We start from the raw sequence: 7,298 nt of genomic DNA on the forward strand, positions 1-7,298 counted from the left end.
TCTGTATGGCAGACTCCAGGTCCATCCACCTCACTACAAATAACTCAGTTTCATTTCCTTTTATGGCTGAGTAATATTCCATTGTATATATGTACCACATCTTCTTTATCCATTCACCTGTCGATGGACACTTAGGTTGCTTCCATGTCCTGGCTGTTGTAAATAGAGCTGCAGTGAACATTGGGGTCCATGACTCTTTTTGAATTATGGTTTTCTCAGGGTATATGCCCAGTAGTGGGACTGCTGGGTCGTATGGTAGTTCTATTTGTGGTTTTTTAAGGAACCTCCACACAGTTATCTTCTAATTACTAACCCCTCCCTCCTCACCTGAGAAATTGCACCTGCCAGTGCCTCCTTTTCTCTAATATCCCGTCCCATTTCACCACCAGCAAAAGGATTGACAATTGCCATATGCTCCAGCATGCCAGTGCCTATCCACATAGTACCTACTACCAGTGTTGGGGTCTTCACTGCAAGTCAGCAAGCAGGAGATCCAGCTCCAAAATCCTATTCTAGAGTCCGTGTCCTAGGACCACTTCATTAACACCGGTTAACGGGTTCCCAGGTAACAGACCCTGGAATAAGATGTACATGCTGGCAGTTCATTGAGGAGAGCTTTCAGGAACACCACTTGTGAGGGAGCAGAAGGAGAAGAGCTGAGGAGAGGGAGAAGTTGAACTGTGATGCAGTCACGATAAAGTTCTCAGCCAATCCCATGGGTTATCCCACTCTGAACTCGGGGTAACCCATCAGACATGTCCTGAATTGAGATGAGGGGGCCAGGCCTTTATATCTCCAATCGTAGTCACTCTATGGGACCTACTGGAGGAGAGAGTCACTCTGCGCTAGGCAGCTTCCTTCAGGCAAGAGCAATTCCCAGAAAGGGATACAGCTCTGAGCCAGCCCAGGCCAATAACCCCAGTAGCTAGGAAATGAGTTCCTTGGTCCTAAAAGGGTCCACATGTCATGAACCGCAGTATCCACTACAGCGTCTGTCTTCCCCGGGAGACAAGGGGAAATTCATCACCACACAATCAAGTACGAAATTTCAAACCATGTGAGGTGCTACGATGGGTTTGTGCATCAAGGTACACGGAGCTCCATACTCATCAGCACCTCTGAGCTCGTCTGGAGGGTTAGGGAGGGCTTCCCCATGGAAGAGGACTTGAGCTGATAGACTCCCCAGGAATGAGTAGGCAAGGGGTTGGTGAACACAGGAGGGGGCAAAGCCATCCAGCAGAAGATGGCCAGGTGTGAGCAAAAGGTGAGGTGCGGGTGGGAGGGAGGTACTGATGAATCACAAGAAGGCCAGGGTAGCTGGGCTGAGAGCCAGGGGGACCCTAGCCTGAGATAAGCCAGGTCCAGCAATGCCTGGGAAGCCACAGTAGGGACTTTGTTCTTTATCTAAAGAGCTACTGAGGATGCGTTGAAGGCTTGGAGAGGAGCATCAGCCTGAGGACACAGCACACGGGTCCCTCGGGTGGGATTTCCTACTTGAGTACCAGCCCCTACAGACCTCAATGCTTGGAAATGTGGATCCACGTGGGATCAGTGCTGTCTGCTCTAGACATAATATGACCCGGCCTGAAATGGCTCAGGACATGGTTAGGGGAGGGGTCAGGAGAGAAAACTGGTCAGGAAAACAGCCCGGAGTAAGACCCGGCCAGTGTTAAAGGAGCATGTGAAAGATTGGGGAGCGATAACCACGGAGGTCAGGCCTGAGTCCTGGCTACGGTGGGGGCAGCGCTGTGGAGGGTGGGCTGCTTTGGGGCAGAACAGGCCCACGGGGCTTCCGGGCAAAAGTGGCTGCAGAGAAAGGCACTGGCGGGAAGAGGGTGCTGCATGGAGTGCCCAGTTCCGGGAAGTGGATCCCGTAGAGGAAGGAGAAGAAGGCTGGTGAGACCAGGTCCCAACATGCTGTGCACCAGGCTGAGGAACCTGCCCACCGCCAGGGAGAGGTGAGAGCTAGTAGCCTCTGGAGGCCCCACGTGGGATCAAAGATGGCAACTCTGCAGGCAGCGTAGTGGAGGCTTGTGGTGGGCCGAAAAATGGCCCCCAAAGATGCCCGTGTCCTGATCCTCAGAGCCTGTGAATCTGTCACTTTGGATGGCAGAAGGGACTTTGCTGATGTGATTGAGTTAAGGTTACTGAGATGGGGAAGTGATCCCGGGTGATTTCGGTCCAATGTCATCACACAGATCCTCATGATACAGGCAGGAAGGCCAGAATCAGAGATTTGAAGACGCGGTGCTGCTGGCTTTGCAGATGGGGAAGATGCCACGCACCAAGAACTGGCAACTTCCAGAAAACAGAAAAGTCAAGGAGGTGGAATGTCCCCTAGAGCCTCCAAAAGGAACCAAGTCCTGCAACACCCCCTTTTGATCCGATGGGACCCCTTTCAGGCCTGTGGCTGCTGGCGAGAGATGAGGGCCTGGTGGATATTTGGATGTGGACAGTGGGGAAGGAGAGGAAGCCGGAGATGTGAGAAGCAGCCATGGGAGTGGGGGGCACCACTGGCCACAGATAGTGAGAGAGGGAACCAGCGTGGCCCACAGGTTTCTGGTGGGCAACGCTCATGCAGAGGGGAAAGGGAAGAGAGAAAGAAACAGGAACTGGAGGAGAGGGTGATGTCTAAGGTTGGTGACAATTCCTTTGGAATGGGATCCAACTAAGTTCTCCCCCAGATCACCTTTGAGATGCTCTGAAGGTTGGGTGAGGGAGGAAGAGGAGGACAGTGCCACGTGCTATGATTCAGCCTCGTGAAGGTACCAGCTATGGAAAGGCTGGGAGGCAAGGAGACCGGGTTTAGGCCTGTGACACCAACCGTCTGCCCAGCATCCCCTCGGATGGGACACTCCTGCTTGAGCATCTTCAAAGTCGGGGTAACGCGTCCCGCAAACAAGGGTGGGTGGGTTCGGCTCAGCTGCTTTCAAAGATCTTCCTTAGTCTCTGCCGAAGTCAGCTTCCTATTGATGTGTGTCTCGTTTTCCTCTCCCCAGCCCCTCTGATGACTGTGCCCTCTTTTCTCAGGCAGCCCCACCCCTGGAAAATTGTGGGCAAGTTCGTGTACTACTCCCAGGGAAACAAGGCCACTGCCCTTCAGGCACTCACTCAATCCTTCCCCTCTTGTACAAGTGACAAGACCTCCCTGACCTCCAACTGATGGCTTTACTGTACCTATCCTCCAGTTTGCTTTTTTATTTTTTTAACTACGCCCACTCCCAACTCTGAACTGATCTAACACCTGAGGCATAAGGGAACAAAGCAGAAAAGCCCAGAGCTCCCATCTCCCTCATGCGAAACTCTGACCCCCTTGTAATGCAGCCTTAAATCCCATTAGCTTTTTATGAACTGTCATGTCATCCAATGGACCTATATTGAATAAGATCCCCAAGGCACTTCCCTCACGTGTTTCTACAAAGCTGAGTCGCCCCATCCTGACCTTGCACTTTGGTTATTTGAACCGATGCATGAGACATAGCATTTATCCAGGTTCCACAGTGTAAAGGGTTTTGTGGTCGTGGTTCTGTCTTCCCCACTGGGTTCAGCCTCCTCCAGAGCAGCGGTTCTATCCTGTGCACATCAGAAACGCTAGGACCTGCCGTAAAAAGTTACAGCCAGTGGGAAAGGGGAGAAAAGAGAGAGAATGAATGAAGAAGAAGGAATGATGGGAAGGGCAGCAAAAGCCAGAAGAGCAGGAGGGTGGTGGAAAGAGCAGAGGAGGGGACCGAGGGAACGTGTCACACCTGGAGGAACTCAGGTGGGCCTGAGGCATGATGGGAGGTAACCTAGGTGGCAGGCATGGCTGAGAGTGGCAGGCGGGCTCAGGATCACGGGAGCCCAGGGCAGGTGAGGGGAGGCTGTCACCTGGAGGTTCTGGACGGCAGAGCCGAGGCAGGGGAGGGGAACAGAGACCAGATATATGGACCGGGGGGGTGGGGGGGCGGCGGGAGAGGCAGGCACCATGCGGTTCAAGGCAGTGCCATCTGATCTGTTCAGTCTTGTGGGAAGATGCCCTGGCTGCTCTCTGATGTAGTGGACATTGGGTCGCTAGGCTACAAAAATATAAGGCCGGCCCCGTCAGAAAGTGAGGTCATGACTGTAACCAGGATTGTCACAGGGCCTGGAGTGAGGCTGGGCTGGGTCCTCCTGTGGGACCCATACAAGAAGCTGTAGGGATCCCATGGGCTGGGGACACTGAGGCAGTGTGTGACAAAGAGGAGAAGAAGGAGGGGAATTAAATGAGATTCTCTAGGAAAAGCCCTCAACACAGTGCTCAGCACTTAGTAAATATTCATTTTATGGTGACAAGGATGGTGGTGGTGGTGGTTAAAATGAGGGAAATCAGGAAGGAAAAGAGAGCAGAAAGGAAATAATCTGGTATCTACTGAGGGTCTACTATATGCTCTCGGCACCTACTAGCTGCCTTCACCTTTTATCTTTCCATTAACCCTGCTCAGCAATTTTATGAGATGGGTGGGCTTACCCCATTTTACTGATGGGGAAACCAAGGCTCAAAGGGTGAAGACAGCTACCCAACTGCAAATTGCCAAGGCAGGATTCAAGGTTCGTGTGATTCGAAAGCTCCTGCCTTCCAGTGAGGAGGAGATACAGAAGCGGGTGATGGACCAGCTCCAGGGAACCACCTGGCTAGACACAGAAAACCCAGATATGGGCTTTGAACCCAGGGAGCTCCGAGGGTGCGGTGGGGCGGGAGGAGGTGGTCTGAACAATGACCCTATCAAATGCAGACCATGCCACCATAGAGGATAGACAGCATCCCAGGAGCTCAGAGGAGGCAGGGAGGGAAGACTTCCTGGAGGAGGTGATGTTTGAACCAAGCTGTGTGATGAGCGTCCATTTTCCCAGAAGATGGAGGCACATTTGCTTCAAGGCAGCGTTTGGAAAATGGGCAGCTCTCTGAGGATCTGTCTTATCCTCTGCCCTGTCCCTAACTCACCCACCTTCCACAGCAGAGTCCAAATCGACAGTAGTTGCTCCAGATGTACCACTAACATCTTCCCCAGTCTTTGTTCCTCCTCTCCAAGAAATTTTCAGACTCCATCATCCCTACCACAGGACATCCAGTCTCTGGCTAGGAAAAGAGCTCTTTTGGCCAAGCCAGCTACTGGCAATGAGTCTCCACCCGAGGAGAAAGAAGATTTCTAGGTTTGGGGCAAGGGTATAAATCAATTGGCAGAGTACAATAGGAATAGAATAAATAGTATCTCATCCAAATCAGTTACGTAATATTTAAAAAGCTGCTCTCAAATAGGAAGAGCATTTATCTATTATGAACATTTTCCATTTTTAGTGGTAATTGAAGTTTTTCATCCACAGCTCGTGCTAAAAGCACCAACACATTGTGATCGTCCCCACCCGTTCGAATGCAATTAGAGAATTTAATCAAACTCCACTGCAAGTGCAGTGCCAGCCAGGCTATTTTTGAATTTTTCAATCTAGCATCATTTGGGGACTTTTTAATTGTTAGTTGGGTTTATTTATTGAACTCAGGCTTAAAAGAAAAATAAACAGCAAGGAGGCAAGAAGTGGCTGGAAAGGCAAGAAGGATCCAATCTATGCAATTTAATAAAGTCTGTCCTTGTTAGCGCCAGCGGTGGTGAAATTCCAATGAATTCAAATTTCAACCAGGTCTCTAAACATTACATTATTTACATCTTTCATCTATTATGATATTTCAAATAAGATTGTTATAAAATTGCCCCAATTTTGGGCAACCGTAGATCATAAAATAGGAATATTATTGCATTAAAAGAGAGGAGCTGTATCTCATTTAAAACACATAAGCACATAATTTCAGAGATTTCATATCTGTAGCTGGATATCTATCTATGAACAATGAAATTGTCCCAAAATTAAAAGCCTTCTGGCTATATATTTGTAAACACAATCAGATCACAATCCAATAATGGGCCCCTTTTGAATTAATGTGCATCACGTGACCTTCCTATCATTACATTTATAACTTTCCTTTTGAACAGCTCACTGCCTTCTCTTTGTCTCCATAAAAATGCAGGGGTTTGTGTGTATTTTCTTGTTTCCTTCAGCTAATGGCATATAGAACCATGTTTTTTTAAGGCAAGAAAATTGGATCATGATTTTGGAGAATACCGACAGAAAGAAACTCACCCTTTTATACCTGCATAGATGGAGAGTCGCCATCTAATTTCTCATCACTTCTGACATAAAACACTTTGCATTTTAAAAAGAAACTGTCACCTCGCTCATTTTTATGATTCTGATAATGAGAATGGGACTTATACTGTTAACCAGGAAAGTGCAGTGATTTTATATGCACATTAAAAGGGAAAGACTGTTCCTTTAATTTAGATCATTTAAAACAAAACTTTCCAAGTGGCAACATTTTCGTTGCAATTCATTCATCTATTGCAGTTCAGTGTTCATGGGAAAGCCTTTCCTGAGATACAGGGTTCAAAGTAAGTGAGTAAGGCATCCTCTTCCACAAACAAAGTCACATCCTGAGGGGACTGAAATGTTGTGTGATTTACTGCAGGGTATCTTAGAGAGTCCGGTGGAAGGAGTCCACACTGGGAGTCAGGAGAGCTAGTTACCACTGCTGCTCTGCTTTGTGTGAGGCTTCCAAATACATAAGGGTCACTCAGCCTCAAGTGACCAAAAGCCAACTCAATAAAGCAAAAAGAGGACTCTTCTTGTGTATCTCCAAAGTCCATGGTGGATTGATTCAGGAACGGCTGGATCCAGGAGCTTCCACAACGCAATGGAAGTCTAGTCTAGCCCCACCTCTTGGCTCTCTTTTCCTCTGTGTTGGCTTTATTCTTGGGATCCATGTAGTGGTCCTTAGTAGATACAGGCTTGCATCATCCTTGCTGTTATTATGCTCACAGAAAATAGAATTCTTTTTTACTGGTCACACCAGTAAAAGCCCCAGTGTTCACTCCCATGGACCACCTGGAGTACCTATCCCTGACCTAATCATGGTGCCCAGAGCAATGGAATGCCTTTGTCCAGGTCACCTGCACAATCTTGGATTAGTAGAATGAAGTAAGTCCCACCCAAATGACATGGATGGAGAGAGGGGCTATCACATGTCCTTAGGTTTCATAAAGTGATAAACCACTAGCTTTGGAAATAAATTCTAAGGTTCACATACTAACCTGCTGCTTCCCACACATTCATGTACAAATTAAGATTTTAGTTCAGATTTCTGACTTGAAAGTTAGACTTCTGTCGGAGTCATTTGAACCTCTGTTTCCTAGTCTGTAAAATGGTTATGATACTGCCTCTCCCACAGATGG

Source organism: Physeter macrocephalus, chromosome 11 (assembly GCF_002837175.3).
Source record: "Physeter macrocephalus isolate SW-GA chromosome 11, ASM283717v5, whole genome shotgun sequence".
Classification (NCBI taxonomy): domain Eukaryota; kingdom Metazoa; phylum Chordata; class Mammalia; order Artiodactyla; family Physeteridae; genus Physeter; species Physeter macrocephalus.